Here is an 18,453-nt window from a genome sequence, read left to right on the forward strand (position 1 = left end):
CGTTTAGGACAGGTGATCTCTTCCTCTCTTTAGCAGGCACTGGAGATAATTTAGTTTCAGTAAGAACAATTTATCAACAAAAATTATATTCACTTTGCTACATTAACTATTCAGTGAAACTTGCTGGTCCTTTCAAAACTGTATCTCTAACGCAGAGTAGGTTGTTTTTAATAGATGGTTGTAATTTCACTTTCATTAGGAGAGGAGAATGCTTTTCCTCTATGACTAGAAGCATGTTTAGTTGTTCTTTTGGAGATTGTAGGTCAGAGGGATGACAGAAAGATGATAAAATTGAACTTCTTGACCATATTCTTTTGTATCTATAGGATATGTCTTCACTGATTCCAGACTTAGTATTTTCTTAAACTAGTTAAGCATTTAGATTAATTCTTTGTTATAATACTTTTACATAGTCTTTAAAACTGATAAATATCTAATTGGGGATAATTCTATATGCATTCATAATTCATGTAGTTGTATTTGCTTTAGTCAGGAAGACTAAAGTTCATATTAACATTCTTTCTGTATCCCTAAGGCACAATTCTATGCTTACTTAGCACACTGGAAGCCCCATTTAATGCAGGCAAACTAATTTTCAAGTAAATAGAAACATGATTACACCTCATGATTATCTCACTTTTCAAGGGGTAGGAATATATTTCATATTCTTTTTTAACTACTGGTTTTCTCCTTTATAGGACAGGAAGTCCTCTACTTACAACCGTTCATTCAGTAAGCAAAGTTTACAAAGGCACTGAAAAAATGACTTATGATCGTTTTTTACACGTGACCATTGCAGCATCCCCATGGTCATGTGATCAAAATTCAAATGCTTGGTAACTGGCATGTATTTATGACAGTTGAAGAGTCCCAGGATCACATAATCAACTTTTGAAACTTTCTGACAAGCAGTCAATGGGGAAGCCAGATTCACTTAATAATCATGTTACTAACTTAACAACTGCAATGATACAACTATGGCAAGAAAAATTATAAAATGTGGCATAATTCGCTTAACTGTCTTGCTTAGCAATGGAAATTTTAGGCTCAATTGTGGTCATAAATAGAGGACTACCTATATTGTGAAAAAGCTTGACAGGGCTTCTAGCTCTTTAATTCAAAATTTCCTGCGGATATATGCAAATATGGGTAGACATATATGGTCCCCAAATCATGTAATCAGATTATCTTTTAATGGAATATATTGCCTTTGCACAATAATCCAAATTCTCCCTGAAATACCTCAGTTTATAAAATTATCTGAGGAATTAAAGCCGCATTAGCCAAGAACTCAAAATAAATTTTTAAGAGGCAGGAGGAAAGGTAAGTAAGAAAAGAGTTGACTTGAAATTCTCAGACTAGGAGTATCCTAGGGTCTATAATGGGAGTAAGGGTCAAAGTTATTATGCTTCAATCCCAGTATCTTTCCTATGTGTCTGATAGTGCCTAATACTGAAAATATAACTGAATTTTGCATAAAACAGAACCAAGACCACTGCCAAGATATTGGAAAGCTAATTTAACGTTTACTATCCTGAATTGCAAACTAAATCTTTTAAACTAAATCATTTTTAATAATCTACCTATCTGCTTAAAATACCTTAAAGGGGTTAATATAGGAACTCGTCCAAATATATATATGAATCTTGAAGCAATATTCATTTTTAATGTTTCTTTTCCATAAACCCATTTGGATTTTGAAACTTGTTTATGTTAAAACTGATCTGAAATAAAGAATCTTAGGTACTTACATTTACAAACAATTTTATTTGCACTAATTATTTCAAGAATTTAAATTTCAAATAAAATATCCTTTTACCAATTTCCTTAAGTAAATTAAAGCCTATGGGAAGTATCAAAGACTTACTCTGGTTAATTTAGTAATCTGATATGTATCCAATTGTTGATCCTTATCAGTAAATGTTATTGTGTTTAACTCAGTAAACCCAGTAAAAAGTGTTTATCATTTTTATACCCTGATTGTCCTTATCCTACTGGGCAAGACAAGCCAGTGTTTCCAGTATTAAAGTAAATAAAAGATCAGAGGATGAGCATCCCCTATGAAATAATTCTATTTGTGAAAACCCTGGCCAAAGAATGGGAATAGTACATTGTAATTCAATTAATAGAAAAAGGAAATCCATATTTATGTAAAACTTTGTTCCAAAATTAGAATTGTATTGCATTGGAGGCTTTTTTGCATCCAACTGACCACCTCTGCAAAATTCAAGCAGTCTAATATTATAGTTTATCGTTGCCCTTTCATAAAAACAAATTGTGCAGAATGAACAGTTGCCAACAATTTTACTATCAAAACCTAGCATTAACATCTAATCAAAAAAATCAGATGATAGTTTATACAATCAGCAGAAGCTTTACCAGTCTTAAAAATCTTTAAAAGGAAGACAGAAAAGCATAATTATAAATCTCAAACAATCAATATACACCATATATCAGGGGTCCCCAACCCCCGGTCTGTATATATGCTAAATTTTTGGATTGCCAACAAAGTTAAGGGGAACTGGGATAGCTATTTTGAGCTAATTAGCTCTCATCAGCCAGTCATACCCTTCTGAGATTTGAATCTGGGCTGTTTGCACGTTATATTCAAAAGTTCCTTAATTATGTTTTCCAAATTTTCTCATTTTTTTCTTTATCCATGAAGCACAAACAATATGCCTTAAAAGTATCCCAAACTATCATTAATGCTGCAGAGTATATTCTTGTATATTTTTATGCAAACTAATATTTAAAATCTTGTTTTACCTGTCTAATAAATTGTCAATCTTCCATTAATGATATAATTAATTACCATCTTTTCTTACACTTTCTGGAACTTGATTGGGTGTTGCAATAAGAGGTAGATTACAATTATCTATTTGATCAAAGATAAGGACAATAACAAAATTTAATTGAAAACAAATTTTGCTTTTTTTTTAAAAAAAAAAAATCTTTAAAATGTGTTTTCTTGCTTAGAAATCACCCTACACTTACCAAATTAAGTTCCAACCAATACCCTTATAGTGCTTCCCGTGTATTAGGATTAAATTAGGTAAGCAGTATTGTGATCCAAAATTTGCTTTGGATCTTCACACAAAATTATCTGATCAACTGCTCAGCTAAAGATAAGCTCAAAATATCTACATAAAATATGTAGATGAACATAACTCTAATTAAACTGTTGGCTCTAGTGGGGTAAAATTCTGTGGATTGTAATCAAACTAAAAGACACAAAATAAGGGAAGGTTGGCTTACTCTAAGACGTACTTTAATATTTCAGAAAGCACAATGCTGACTAATAGTCCTGGGACAAATGGTCACTGTCCTCAAGGAACCAGTTCTAACCACCTAATAATAGTAAAATTATTTTGAATAATGTGTAATAAAATTAATAATATAATGGAAGGCCTGCATATTGTGCAGGTCAGAAGGAGGGCTGAGAAAATATCTACAGATCCCTCATAACCTGGACATAAACTGTTTGAACTCCTCTCCTCAGAACGTCAGTATAGGCAGGGCATTGTATGCCAAAACAACTAGACACAGGGACAGTTTATTCCCTCATTCCATTATTCTGCTGAACACCTAGTTCTCACAATACCATCTTATGTCTAAGTACATAGTAGTAATAGTAGTAGTAGTAGTAGTATCCTTCTTTACTACCCTCTTATTGGTATTATTATTAAGTTTATTATTGCTTTGTTGCTGTGTATGTACACTGAGAGCTTCTGCACCAGAAACAAATTCCTTGTGTGTCTAATTACAGTTGGCCAAATAAAATATTCAAATATTTTAATCTTCCAATCCAATCTTCTAATCTTACATATCTATGGAGACACACAGCTCTCAGGTGCTTCAAACAATTTCTTAAAGATCTTGTGTTACAGAAATCACATGAATTGGCCATAAATATCTATGGTGAAATGTGTGTGGCACATGACAAGAAAGTGATGGGTATGGCATGAATCACGGCAGAAGCATTTAACATTAATTTTTCACCTTTAAAAAGTAATAATTAAGTGCTCATATTTCGGGCTCAGGCATCCAGTTCTTTCATCTCCTTTGGGTCATGAATCTCATAATTTGAATTGTTTTTGAAATATTGCTGAAAGCTGTAAAAGGTAAGTGCTAGCAAACATTTCACATATCTTAATAAGAACACCAGCAAAAGGTGTTCTTCTGGCAAGACATAATTGAAATCATCACGTTTGTATGTAATTCATGTTAAATCAGTTTCTGCAAATCTGTGACATTAATTTTTTTTATTAAATATTTTTTTATTTATTTTTCAACAAAACATAAGTCACTCAATAATTGGTAAACAGTGTGTTATCTGGGTTACATTTGTGAAACAATCCTTAACAATTAATTTCTATAATCTGTGTTCCATATATTAATTTTGGTTGATTTCCTCTTTCCCCCAAAATATCCTTTTTTGCAAACATTGAGTTAATACAATTCTTATTGTTTTAATGAGTAACAATTAAATATATAATTTTTCCAATATTCCTAAAAAATAATAATCATATTAGTATAGTATTTCTTTTCTTTTCAGTCATTTTGGTTGCCTTATCATAAATCCTGTTACAATCCTTATTTTGGTTTATTACTCCCATCAAATTCTAGATATTCTTACTAATAAAGATTTTCTCAACGATTAATTACATTTACATCGACAGCTTTAATTGTATTTTTTCCATAAAATCCATCTCACACTTTTACATTTCTTAAGAAATAGATAAAAGAATTTCTCTGTGACATTTAACTCAGTTGGCAGCAGGTGAAGTTCTCTTGCTTCCAAAATTCACACTGGTGTGAATCTTGCTCATTCTTACAGAAATCTGAAAAACTGCAATGTGATTAGAACTCAGTTTGAAGTTCAGAGTTTAAATGCTCAGCTGCACATAGAATTAAAGACTGCAATTTTAGGTAGGATTTAGAATTCACGTTCTTCAAAGTAAAAATTACTTTTTGTTTTTACAACTATTATGCTTCTTTTATTGATGCTTTGACTAAAATAATAAGAATTTTACTGCCTCATGAATTAATAAATACTAGCTATAGAAATCAATTTGCTGTTCTTAGAGGCCTTTCTCGTTTCTACGATCCTTAGTGAATTAGTATAGTCAATAACAGCCGTGTTTTTCAACCTTGGCAACTTTAAGACGTGTGCACTTCAACTCCCAGAATTCCGCCGCCAATATGCTTAGATGTCTTAAATTTGCCACACGTGTTAAAGTTGCCAAGGTTGCAATACAAACTTTTCAGAAAACACTGGCAATGCCTTTATTTATTATAATTTTTATTTAGTTTGAAGTGTTTATGAAAAGGGAGCCAGCTTGAATCCATTTACTGTATACTCGAGGCCCCATGTAGAAATGGAAGTAACTTGTATCAGAATGTCAGAAAATTGTTAGAACAAACTGAATCCAGACTAAATTGTTAAAAAAAAAAGAGATCCACTAATTGAAATCCCGCTGATTTCAATCATGCATGACTAAATCTATTCAGCTCTTTGTCTACTTAAACTTTTTCATTAATACTACACAGATCCTTATGGGAATAACTGAACAGTTAGGGTATTTTATTTCACTGTTTTTAAGTTGTTTACCATCTTTTCTACTCAAAGCTGAATGACTACAGTATGCTGTTCATGGGGCAACCCTTGAAGAGAGTCCGGAAATTGGAACTGACCCAGGCAACGTGGGTGATGTTGAAACAGTTGTTCTGGTTACTGACTGCTAAGTTCAATTTACTGTGGCATATCAAACAATGCATGCCTTAGTCTCAAATTAGTTTCAGGACTACTTACTCTAGTGCAATCTTACTCTAGTGCAATCATCTTTTTTCAAGTTCTGCCACTGGAAAATTTAACAGTATCAACAAATTCTTTTTCTGTGTGGGGCTTAGACCACATGTAGGCCAATGGGATTGAAGCTTTCCTCTTCTTCATTACAGTTAAAAGATACGGTATATTGTATACCTATACATTTTAGAACTTAGAATGGTCAACATTGCTGGTTTTTAACAGGAAAACATTGGACCACAGCAAAACTTTAAGCAAACACAGCAAGTAGTTAGAATTTGGACCCTTGACTCCTTGAAACACTCTTACTGTGTTCCATTCTGGTAGGGAGAGACTTTCAGAAGTGTATTTGGATGCTCAGAAAAGTACTCCCCATAAGTCCCATGTTCTTGGTCAGTGAATGTGAGTTAACAGGAAAGGCCTATATTGCAGCAATATCCCTGAATGGGTCATTAGAAGTTAAAGCACTTTCTGTAGCATGGTGTACCTCAAGTCCTCAACTGCGGAAGCAAATTTAACTTTCTGAGCTTAATAAACACACAGATTTTCCCCCCAAGTTGCTGTCCTACAAGTGTCTTTTCGTAGGACCCCTGCTACTTGAATAATTGATCCAGCTCTCCAGACAGAATGAGCCTTAATGCCAACAGGGGGCTGTTTCTTGCTGGTTGGGTTTATCAAAGCAATGCATCCTCTGACTGAACTGCTGAAGGGGGCTCCTGTAATTCATCTCCTCTGCGTCTCCCCCCCCCCAGATGATCCTCATTTCAAACTTTCCTTGACAACTTCACACAAGTTGATGGTGAAGCCGGCAGCAATTCTAATCTCTTCTGAGGAGATGATGGCACCATTCAGTAGTGTGCTAAAAAAAAATTAAAATTACATAAACATTTTAAAAAATCTTGTCAGCCTAATTATGCCATGTGAAAACAGAGGTGGGATGTCATGGTCAACAAGTCACATGATTGTAATTTTCAGTGCTCTCAGGCAGCTTCCCACAAATCAGTGGAGGAGCCAGCAGGAATTCCAAATTATTCTGAGGTGATGATGGTGAAGATGTCCCACTTCCCAGTGCAGTCATGCTTTGTGCTCACTATGTTACAAAGCACAGAGGCTGGTCATAGACAATGTGCTGCTTTATCTGAAGAAACCATTATTTCAGCATAGTCAGCTGCGTATCACTTTAGGCTGAGGAAAAAATAAAAATGTCAAAAGTATTTTTAAAGGATGGCAGATCAACCAGATATTTTGTAACCAAAAGCACTCTTTGTTAAACAAAAAGAATTTACAAGTAGTCCTTCAGTTCTGACCGCAATAGGGCCTGGAATCTCAGTTGTTGACTGAAATGGACATTAAGTGAGATGCCAAACGACCTCTTCGCACAATGATTACAATCTCAGATCTCCCAGCTGTGGTCATTAGGCAGACCACTAAGAAAAAGCCTGGGCTTCCTGGGCATGGTGGGGTGGGGGAGGGTCTGGGCCCACCCAGGTAGCCTGAGCCCTCTCCATGCCCCACCAGGAAGAACAATTGTGAGAATGCTAGCAATATCAAGCTATTTACATATTGGCAGCAAGACAATTAGACAGGCAAGGTAAATCTGAAGCAAAAAAGATGCTTGAAGGGAGTACTGGTACAATCACTGCTGCACCTGTTGGCACCTAATTAAAGTAGCCTTTTCCTGGACATATATGGCAGCCCTGCAATAGCTTTCTCAATAGGCTAGGAAGGATGTGAGCAAAAATCAAGATGAGAATCTCTTTTGCTTGTTGTCCTTGGACAGTAGGGGTTCAGACATAGCACCATTTTAATAAGTAAATGTTTAATGGAGTTCATATAAATGCTCATTCATAGAGAGCGCTACCTCCCCAAGCCTCCTAGATGATGTTAGAATTACTAAAGGGCTGTTTTCCAGAAAAGAATGTTAATGGGAATTTGTCTGGTGGAATCAAAAGGAGCAGTTGTTCTACCTTCAGAACCAAGGACGATGTTATGGTGGATGAGCAAGGATAAGAGAAGACTCATTCCTCTGAGGAATTGGTGCACCTGAGGATGGCTAATTAGTGATAGGAGGATAGATCCCTCCCCCAGCAATTGTCTGTGACCACAATATATTTGCTGCTAGCCCCTTTTGCAGTGCCACTTGTAGGAATCCCAATTGTTCAGGGAACCCTGTTAGGGCTTTTTGTACCATTATTAAAAGACACACTTCAGTGGTGGTTAAGTATTTAGAACCCATGAAGATTCTCAGCATGGGACTTGGAAAACCAGAATTTTGTAATGTCCACATTTAATTTCCAAGCACAAAATTGTAGCAACCCAGATGTAGAATGGGGCCTTGAGTAAGAATATCTGCTTTTTGTTTTGGAGAGGACGGAGTGTAGGAACCTGTCTCTTAGTTTTCCTAAGAATTCCAGAGCCACTCTCTACCAAATTGTCTTCAGTAATCTTGCTTGTGTGCAAAAGGTGCATCAAAATGTTTGCAGTTGTCCACCCAATTGGGAAATATTTGTGTCAATTCAAGGAACATGTCCTTGTTTCTTTCCTCTAAGAAAGCACTATTCAAAACAGTAACATCTTGAGGTATTTGGTGGAGTAATTATATTTTTCTGTGCTGGCAAATGTGTAGTGTCTTGTAGTACCTTAAATAGATTTGTTGTGGTTTAAGCCTTCAAGGAATATAGCACATTTTAGTTAAGCACAATGCATTATGTTCCAGTGACAAAAAATAGGTATACAGTATTTACTCATGAGTGAAAATAAATGACAAAAACAAGTGGGTGGCTAATTCCAATATATTGGAGTAGTTTGCTATCTCAGAGATTCCCAATTGGCCTTAAAGTTACTATCCTTTATATCAGTGATGGTGAACCTTTTAGAGACCGAGTGCCCAAACTGCAACCCAGAACCCACTTATGTATCATCGGGGGCTGGGTGGGCGTGGCCCATTGGGTGGGTGTGGCCAATAGGGTGGGTGTGGCCTGTTGGGTGGGCATGGCTGCGGTGGTAACGGTAGACTGGGTGGGACTAAAAAGTTCAATCGATCAATTCCAACTTTGCGAGATCTTTTTTTTCCCCTGGAGAAGTTGAAATTGATTGATTGATTGAACCTTTTTTTTTTTTTGCACACAGTGGTGGAGGCCTAAAGCGAAAAGGTTTTATAAAACCCAGCTGAAGGCCTAGGACTGGGGCGACGGCACGCGTGCCCGCAGAGAGGGCTCTGCGTGCCACCTGTGGCACGCATGCCATAGGTTCGCCACCACGGCTTTATATGGAAATTTCAGAATTTTGCTGCAGCTTCCATACTATAAGTACTTTGAGTTCCCTTCTTTAGATCTCAGCCAGGGTAATAGATTCTCAACAATAGATTTTTAAACGGCTATAGTGAATAAGAAAAATATTACAATTGGTTGTCCTTGGGATATTGTTTAATGAAAGGATTGCACTGAATGGTCGCAAATATGTTTTGCTCTCAATAGCATTTGGCTTCCTGTTTTTTTCCCCCTTCTAGATCACATGTGCATCTGCTGCCTGAGGAAAACCATGAGATGAATTGGGTTGAAATTCAGACTGGTAAACAGCATCGTCAATCTCTTAAATTTTATTACTCTTGGCCGTAGCTGGGGCTTGTCTCCTAGGTCCTATCAGGCCAGGCATGTGGCAAATTGAAGATTGCCGGCTTGCATCGTTGGGGCAGCTTGACTGAAAAAAGTAGAGAATCGTTATCTGTGGCACTTCGTAGCAAATGTGGCCCCATAAAACTGAGTAAGTGGGAGAAGGGAACTGCACTGCCTCCTACCTTCAGCAGTTCCGAGTTTGAACCTCCCACTACTATTTTTGGCATGTTGCTGCTTGGCTGTACCCTAAGGGTATGAATTGGATTGTTCAGCCAAGCCTTAATCAGACTGCATTCAGAGAGAGGGTGGAAAGAATGAGAAAATGGGTACTTAAGAGCATTCTGGCATCTCTGTCAGAGGCTGAATGGCAGGTTTGCATCTGCTTGAACTAGCTGCTATCAGTGCAACTTCCCATTTTCTGCACCGGGTGGCTGGGCTGTTTGCTGTCCTGTGAATGTTATCACATGGCTCTGCTGATAAGAATTTCCAGCCCCATTTTCAGTGGGGTTTTTTTCCCCTGCCGAAGGGCAAAACAGGCTTGGAAAAGCAAGGCACTGCCTCAGAAAGTCCTTGTTGCTTTCACTCCCCATCTCGGCTTGGCAAGCGTACAAACATTCATAAAGCCCATCCCATCTATTTTCAGCCTTGCCAGGAGGGCAGAAGCAAAAAAGTTCTGTAAAAGGCCTTCCCTATTTATGGCTCCCTCTCTTGCAGCAAAACGTTACCATCCTTGCACAGCCCCTCCTTTTTTTCCAGCGAGCTACATTTAAAGAGAAACTTATTTAGAAACCTAATTTAAGACTCATTTCATCCAAGAGTCTCAACAGCACAAATGTTTGGGAATAAACAAGCAATTTTTAGCATCTGTGGGTGGAGCAAATGTTATATTTTGTAAACTAACTCCAGCCTTGGAGTGTTTGCTGTCATTCAAGGGCGAGGCAGGGCATTTTGAGCACTTTGGCTTATCTGCAGTCACACCAGAGCTGAGTGCTCCCCCCTCGGATTTTGGAGGTTCCCCTGATAGGAAGTCCGAGCAAGTGGCCTAAGGAGGTTGCTTTGAGAGGTTTGCCTTATGAACTGCTCTGCGATTTCAGAGACTGGCCTTGAGCCTCTCCGGGTATGCTGTTGATGTTTTCCTTTGCTCCCCTGCAGCATCTGCCATTGTGTATTTGTCACTCCCAAGCTGTTTCTCTACAGCTGATAATGGTTTCTACTGAGCTTCTTGATGTGATTCCTTAGAATATTGGAAGATTAATCAGTTTGCTCTCTACACATCTCTCTCTCTGTCTCTTTCAGATTGGTTTTTAGGATCTGTCTTCCTTGGATTGGCCGTTGGGGTCTTTTGCTCCAGTCTGTCTCTTTCTCTGTCTCTGCTTCAGAGCTTACAACTCATCCTACTTCCATTGACAACCAGGGCATCGAGGAACCTTTGAGCCACTTGCCTTGCCTGTTGGGGGAACTCTACAGCAGAGCCTTTTCCAACTCTGCTGTCTCCAAAGCTGAGGAAGCTTTCCTTACTGAACAGAAATACTTATCCCAGAATTTAAAAGATACAATGAGGCCACTTCGTTTTTACTCACTCCATATCCAGGCCGCTCAGCTCTGTGCCAGGAAGCTGCGAAGGGGCACAAGGAGGAAGCCATTTGCCACCTAAAGCCTTGATAAGGGGTCCAAATACAAAGCTGGGAATGGCAGGTTCAATTATATCTGCAGGAGTTTCTTTATGGTGCCAACACCTACACTGGAAGATTAAGAAGTCTAAATACAGAATTGCTAGCAATACAAAGGAGTGGCTTTTAGATGGATTTGACCACTGCTGCTATTCTTTAATCACTTAACTCAAGAGCTTTGGTGCTAGACAGCTTTACAAAAAGAATTGGACATGTTGATAAGTAACTTGGTGCCACTCTGCACAGCCATTTTTCATGGAAGCTTAAACAGATCTTCCCCGTTCAAAAGCAGTATCTCCTTGACTAACAGATGTGGAGTTTCCCCCCATGGTTATATGCTAGCTTCCCAGGACTGGAGTCAAACCAAGCACACCATCTTCCTCCTTCTGACAACTGGCTGCTGTAGAGCTACTGCTCTACAATAAAAGGGTTAAGGACCACAGTCAGTAGACTATGCTCTGTACAATTCAGTCAGATGGTCTTTTACAGGTAAAGTCCCTTGAGTCAAGCTTGACTCACTGAGAGTTCATGGAGAGGCTGAAGGATGGACAAAACACAGAAGTGCTTTGGAAGTGATGCATCTGCTATGCCTGCCAAGAATTCCTTATTTCTACGCATATTTTCCAAAGACTGCAGGGCTGCCATATAAGTTCAAAAACAGGCTTCTTTAATGAAGTACCAACAGGTACAGTGGTTGTGCTGATGCCCTCTTCAAAACATTTTTTCTGCTTCAAATCTGACTTGCCCATGTAATTTTCTTGCCATCAATATGTAAATGGCTTGATATTGCCTTCTACCAGAATGGGGTTTTTTTTTGCTTGCCAATTTAGCCCGAATCCTGGCTAATGACCTGCCCAACCCTGCTTAGATCTTTGGCTATATGTTGGCACCCAAGACCAATAGTAGTAAATTCCACTGAGAACAATGGAGCCTGCCTGTTTCCCTAGCCATCCCCACACTCCCAAATTACATGTGCTACATTAATATGTTCAGTTAATATTGTAAATCAATTTCCAGTCAACACATCTGATTGAATAATGCAATACTCTGAACATCAACTCAAAAGAGAGATCCCTCCCCCATGTTCAATGGCATTTACTCCTTGAGAATTGCTTATAAAGCAGCAGTGTAAAATCACAGTAGAGGGCAAGCAGGTACTCAGTCATTGGACAGAGTTAAATATGACCAGCAGTGGTGGCGAACCTATGGCACGGGTGCCAGAGGCGGCACTCGGAGCCCTCTCTGTGGGCACACGTGCCGTTGCCCCAGCCTTGCCTCCCCCCGTGACACCCTCCTCACCAGCAGCTCTCCTGGAGAAGGGTCGCCCCCTAGTGTGACCCACGCAGAGCAATGCAGTCAAGGACATGGCAGCCAGGCAGCGTAGACAAGATTCTGCCCTCACGCCCCATCGTGCACAGTTGATGCTGCGGAAGGCGGGCAGAGGGCGTGGCTGCCATGGCGCTGCTGGGCGATCTGCAGCGGGCCCTGCTGGCAGTGAGTGGCCCTGTGAGCAGTCGGGGTGGGGGCGGAGCAGGGACGGAGCAGGGGGTGGAGAGGGGGCGGGGCCAGTTTTTGGGCACTCGGTCTCTAAAAGGTTCGCCATCACTGCTCTATAGGATTCTTCAATTCTACGCATTATGAATGAACACTAACTCGGTCTGTATTATTTACTAGCTAGAAGTCTCATTGTTCACAAAGCACAAATTCATTTTTGTTCATTAAAATTGCTATAGTATCCCTTCACTGAATCTTTTTTCTATCACTGTAAATAGCAATCAACTACAGTATGAAGTCATACTTCCTCCCAACCTTATTTTTTTAGAGAAATTAAGGGTCTTTTTTTGTTTTGTTTTCTAGAAATACATTTGTCTGGAAAACAATTTTAGACCAATTATGTACATTTAAATCTGTCTGTGGGATTAGATCACCTTCATTTTTTTCCACAAGAAAATTAACCTATGGATGTTGTAATACCAAATGTCCAGAATGAGAGCTTGTTGCGAAAATGACCATAATGCCAAACAGCTTAATAGAACACGACAATGGGGAGGATTTAAATCTCTCCACCCACCCTTCACTACCCTCCTGAGAATTGGTCACTTGTCTGAAAATTATTAGATTTGTAATCCAGCCTCTTTGCAGCAGGTACCACGTTGGAGAGGGTTACATTAAAAGAAGATCTGGGTCTGGAAGAAGGTTAGGAGTAAATATAGTTTGTTAGAAAAGCAGTATTAGATTTGGAGAGTGTTTTGTGCCAAATAAATCTAAACAGGTTTTCTGTTTTGAATCTTATTCTGGATTGATTTCATTGGACCCACTGTCTGGAACCCAAAGTAAAGGTGGTTTTCCAGCAGCTGCTTTCCAGCTGAAAAGTGACAATGGAGCTTTGTCTGTCTCTGGGAAGTCCCAGTCTTGGTGGGAAAGGATTACCATCTGGCATTAGGACTTTAACATTTGTTGCAAGCACTGTTCCAGGGAATGGGCGTGAAAAAACAAACAAGTGCTTTCTAACCAGTATGCCTTCCCTTAGACTCTCTCAGCAAAAGTAGGCCAAGTCCATACTGTATGTGACAGCTGTTCCACTCCACTGCCAATTTTTAACAACAATGCCAAAGTCCCACATTCAATCTATGCACCGACATTGAGGGGTATGATCCAATCAAATGTAAGCGACACAATCTTACTTGATTTCCACGGAAAAGATCTTCAAGTAATTATCCAAAACCCAACCTTATTTTTCCCTTGGTTTTCATTAAAAAAAACATCAAACCTACATTATCTCAATTTCTTCCTCTGCCTCTCCCTGAGTTGTGTTGTTCTTCTTGAAAACAGTTGCCTTGGAGACCCTACAAGGTGGAATGACATAGGGAAGGCTCCAGAGGGGGAGGGAGGACCTCTCTGCCTTTATACTCTGCAGGGATGAACAACTTTAGATGCAGCATTTGGGGCCTTCAAGGGGAGTGGTTACCAATGTCGCTAAAGTGATGGGGTGAAACATTGGGGCCAGTTTTGTTAGTATTATTTATTTATGTTATTTATTAATTAGATTTATATGCCGCCCATCTTGTCTAAAGGTGACTGTTAAGAGATGAAATAGGTCCCTTAATGCTTTTGTTCATCCTAGGCATTATTTTTGTATCTTAAAACCCTAATAGACCACATCATTTTAATTTTGTGGCAATCCGAAAGAGTGTAATGGTTTTATAAGGCTTCTGGAATTCTTAGTAAGAGTTTATCCCTTAAAATCCATTGAAAGGAAACAAAAACTTGATTCCATCTGTTTGAGGGGAGGAGTTCATTTGTATCCTGCAGATTGCCCATCCTTGTTCTGCTGGATGTGTACAGAAAAAGCTCTTCCTTCTGTTCAAACAATGGCCAATCTGAATCCAATTAATTACAAAATTAATGCTATGTACCATTGAAAAAGAAGAGTGACTAGCCCTGATTTATAAATGTTTGCACATAATAGTGATTCCACAGCTGCTGCTGAGTAAACATCTCCATGACAAATTGATGTGCTCTAGATATCACTTTGGACAATGTTGGTCATCTGTTAAGAGAAAAAAGAAGGCATGTACTGTATGTAAGGAGAAGTAATAAGAGGTTAAAAAAATGAGATTTTGCACTTTTCTTTGAAAAAAGCTTTCCTAACTCAGACACTGCCAAAGCCAGATGCTAAATGAAGATTTTATTGAAACCATCAGACTTAATCCAGAACAGAATCTGCCTTTGCATATGAAAATTGATCTGACTAGAAATAGCAGCAAAGCTATCTGAGATCCTTTCAAATGAAAATCAATGACAGTTAATAATTAAAGATAGATAGGACATGATTTCAGAAGTACCTGGTTTTTAGATTTTGGACAATATTTATTTATTTCCAATGATCCTGCTTCAGCTGAATAACAAGTATTTTGTATAAAGGAGCTCCAAAGATCAGCTTCTAATTAAAGCATTTCATTGGAGTAGATTGAGATTAAAAAGAAGATTGTTTGACTATGGGGATTAGGCAGTATAGAATTTAGATGGATCAATTGCCTGACCACACTGTATAAAAACAGTTTCATAGCTTTTATAGTAAGGCATTACTTGACACAAGCCCATCCATACTGGCATTCATATTCGTAAGAATACAAGTTAATAAAATGGATGGTTGTTTTTAATCTAAGGTACTGCTTAGCTGCACTGCAGTAGAATTAGAATTGTGTTTCATTCTATAAATTTGATATCCCAGACTACTGATGAGCAGAATTGTCAGGGGAAGTCCCGATTCATGTGAGAGGATTAGCCAATGTCTAAATTTGAACATTTTGAGGCCTAGATGCCTCATCATCATTCACCAAGGTGACTTGGTCATGGCTGTGCCATTCAGAACAACTACTATGGATAGCACTTTGGTTACAGTTCCACTTCCAGTTCAGTGCTTTTACTTGCAGTCAGATGGCATTAACGAACATTAAATGATACATATACATTTATAATGGGACTCTTTGTTCATCTACAGGAGGGAGGAAAGTGTTCCAGCAAATACAAATTAAGTGAGAACCTTAATACAAAATAAAAAGAGCCCATAGCCACTGATGTTTGAAGATACTAACCATCAAAGTAAAATATGGGTATAATGCTTAATTGCATAATCTACGGGAAGAGTTTTGTGCATGGAAACCAACTATTAAGGTAGACTGTTGTAGCAAAAACAACAGAGAAACAGGCTGTGTTCATAGAAAATATCACTAGATTAATTATGAGTTTTAATATAATTATTCAATCTAGTAATAATATTACTGAATGAAAAGACCTGAGTTTGTTCAATACACTGAACTTTAATCCAACAGATAGGACCAAATTTGTTCTATGCTGGTAAAAGAAACGGAAGCACTTTGCACACATGCAGCCATTTGATTTTTAAAGAACTTGGGCAAGCACGTTGCATGACTACACTTGTTTTGTCATTATCTGCTTGTGCAAGGATTCTGAAACTTAATGCAATTTTCTGGCTTTACACAGGACCATGGATCAAAATGTCAGTATTCTGGCAGTTTTTGCATGACAGGTAGACTAAAAAGTGGCTCCGTTGGTTGTACAAACACAGCTAGAGTGTTATGGCATTTTCAAGGCTGGCAGAAAGTTATCCCTCTTGGTTGGATCCCCCAAAATGGCATCTTTGAACAAATGCTGACCTCATTTGAGAAAGTCTGGTACTGCATGCAAGAATCCCAGGTCAACACTGCAATTCAGACTCAACCCTTAATAATTTTTATGATGGAAAGGTTTTAATGGTTAGAAGCTAATGGTACGTAAAAGCTTTGCACCAATATTTTTAAAACAGGCTTTTGTTCAAGTATAGTTACTGTCCTCTGGCATGATTCTAATCCTACTCTTTTTTAAGAGAATGGAAATAGCCGAGGTTAAACTGGTAGTAAAAAGGTCAGCTTGGCAGGGCTGACTAGAGTCAGGTAATAGATGTCACTTAAACCCTAACAAGTGAAAGTAGTACTTTTTAGTGCTGCATAGTGAGCTGAAGGACACAGTATTTGTATGAAAGCCAGCGTGTTTCAACCATGCTGAATGGCAAGAAAAACCAAATGTACAGGTATAGTATAGGGGCTACCTTGCTCAATAGTAGTAACTGTGAGAGAGATCTCAGAGTCCTAGTGGACAATCACTTAGATATGAGCCAGCAGTGTGCTGCAGCTGCCAAAAAGGCCAACACAGTGCTAGGCTGCATTAACAGAGGGATAGAATCAAGATCACGTGAAGTATTAATACCACTTTACAATGCCTTAGTAAGGCCACACTTGGAATACTGCATCCAGTTTTGGTCACCACGATGTAAAAAAGATGTTGAGACTCTAGAAAGAGTACAGAGNCCAATATCTCAGGGGCTGCCACAAAGAAGAGGGAGTCAAGCTATTTTCCAAAGCGCCTGAAGGCAGGACAAGGAGCAACGGGTGGAAGCTAACCAAAGAGAGAAGCAACCTAGAACTAAGGAGAAACTTCCTGACAGTTAGAACAATTAATCAGTGGAACAACCTGCCTCCAGAAGCGGTGAATGCACCAACATTGGAAGTTTTTAAGAAGAAACTGGACAGCCATTTGTCCGAAATGGTATAGGGTTTCCTGTCTGAGCAGGGCGTTGGACTAGATGACCTCCAAGGTCCCTTCCAACTTCTTCATCATCATCATCATCATCATCATCATCATCATCATTATTATTATTATTATTATTAATGGCTTCATTGAATTGCTGTTCTGTGCATGAATGTGTTGGACGTATCTAGCATTAGCAGGCCAAAATGAAACTGCACTTGGGAAGCATCCCAGATCACTACTGTAAAACAGCAATGTGTGCACTATCATCCTCTTCTATGACAAAACTTTTTATCTTGAGGAATATCAAGGAGTGTTCCTGCCGCTAGGAAGACTTGGACTCTCTAACTATCATTATTCTGTAGTAATGTGTTCTCTGCCCAGAGTGATTCATTTTTTTTTAATTTTTATTAATAATACAAAATTAAAAACACATTGGACATAGATATGACATCACTGGTTCCATACATCTTCCGACATTTTACAGTAGCATTAGTACTCATATAGACATATAGTTCTTGAGCTTTGCTCACTATTTATAATATAATATCAACACTTTTCCCCTTATTTCTGTATATCTATTTATCTTTTAAATATACATTTGTCTATAATCTATATTTTATTCTAACACTATACATTTGTCTTGGCTACCCTCTTATTGTCTATCCAATCATAAAATTGTTCCCAGATTTTGTAGTACTTAGTTTCACTTTTGTCCTTGAGTTCCCATGTAAGTCTATCCATTTCAGCGCAATTGAAAATTTTCAGTAATATTTCTTCTTCGGTTGGAGTATCTTTCTCTTTCCATTTTTGAGCAAAGGCTATTTGTGCCGCTGTTACTGTATGCAGTAGTAAATAATTTGTATCTTTCTTATATTTTCTTTCTATAATTCCCAATTAAAAAAAATCCGGTTTGGCCTCTATATCTATTAGCAAAATTTCTTCCAGCCATTTCTTTAATAAGTTCCAAAATTTTTGTGCCCAGAGGGATTCAGAGTTGTTCTATAGCTGCTTTGTATTCTGTCGGCAGAAATGAAAATAAGTTCTGCTTATAATACTCTACGTTAATGTTTGGAAGGGGCGTTGTCTTACCTGAACGCCTTTTCTCAGCAAAGAGGAATGTAGACTCCACGTGTGGGTGTTAATTGTCCTCTAGCCCAATCAGACCAAACAATCAAAGTCGCCACGCCCCTTCAGGGTCTGAGCATGCCCAGTTTCGAAAAAGGGCGAAGCCAGTGATTGTTCTGTACGACGTGATGGCTCCTGAGGAATT

The sequence above is a fragment of the Protobothrops mucrosquamatus genome, unplaced genomic scaffold (assembly GCF_001527695.2).
Source record: "Protobothrops mucrosquamatus isolate PMUCROS unplaced genomic scaffold, P.Mucros_1.0 scaffold653, whole genome shotgun sequence".
Taxonomy (NCBI): Eukaryota; Metazoa; Chordata; class Lepidosauria; order Squamata; family Viperidae; genus Protobothrops; species Protobothrops mucrosquamatus.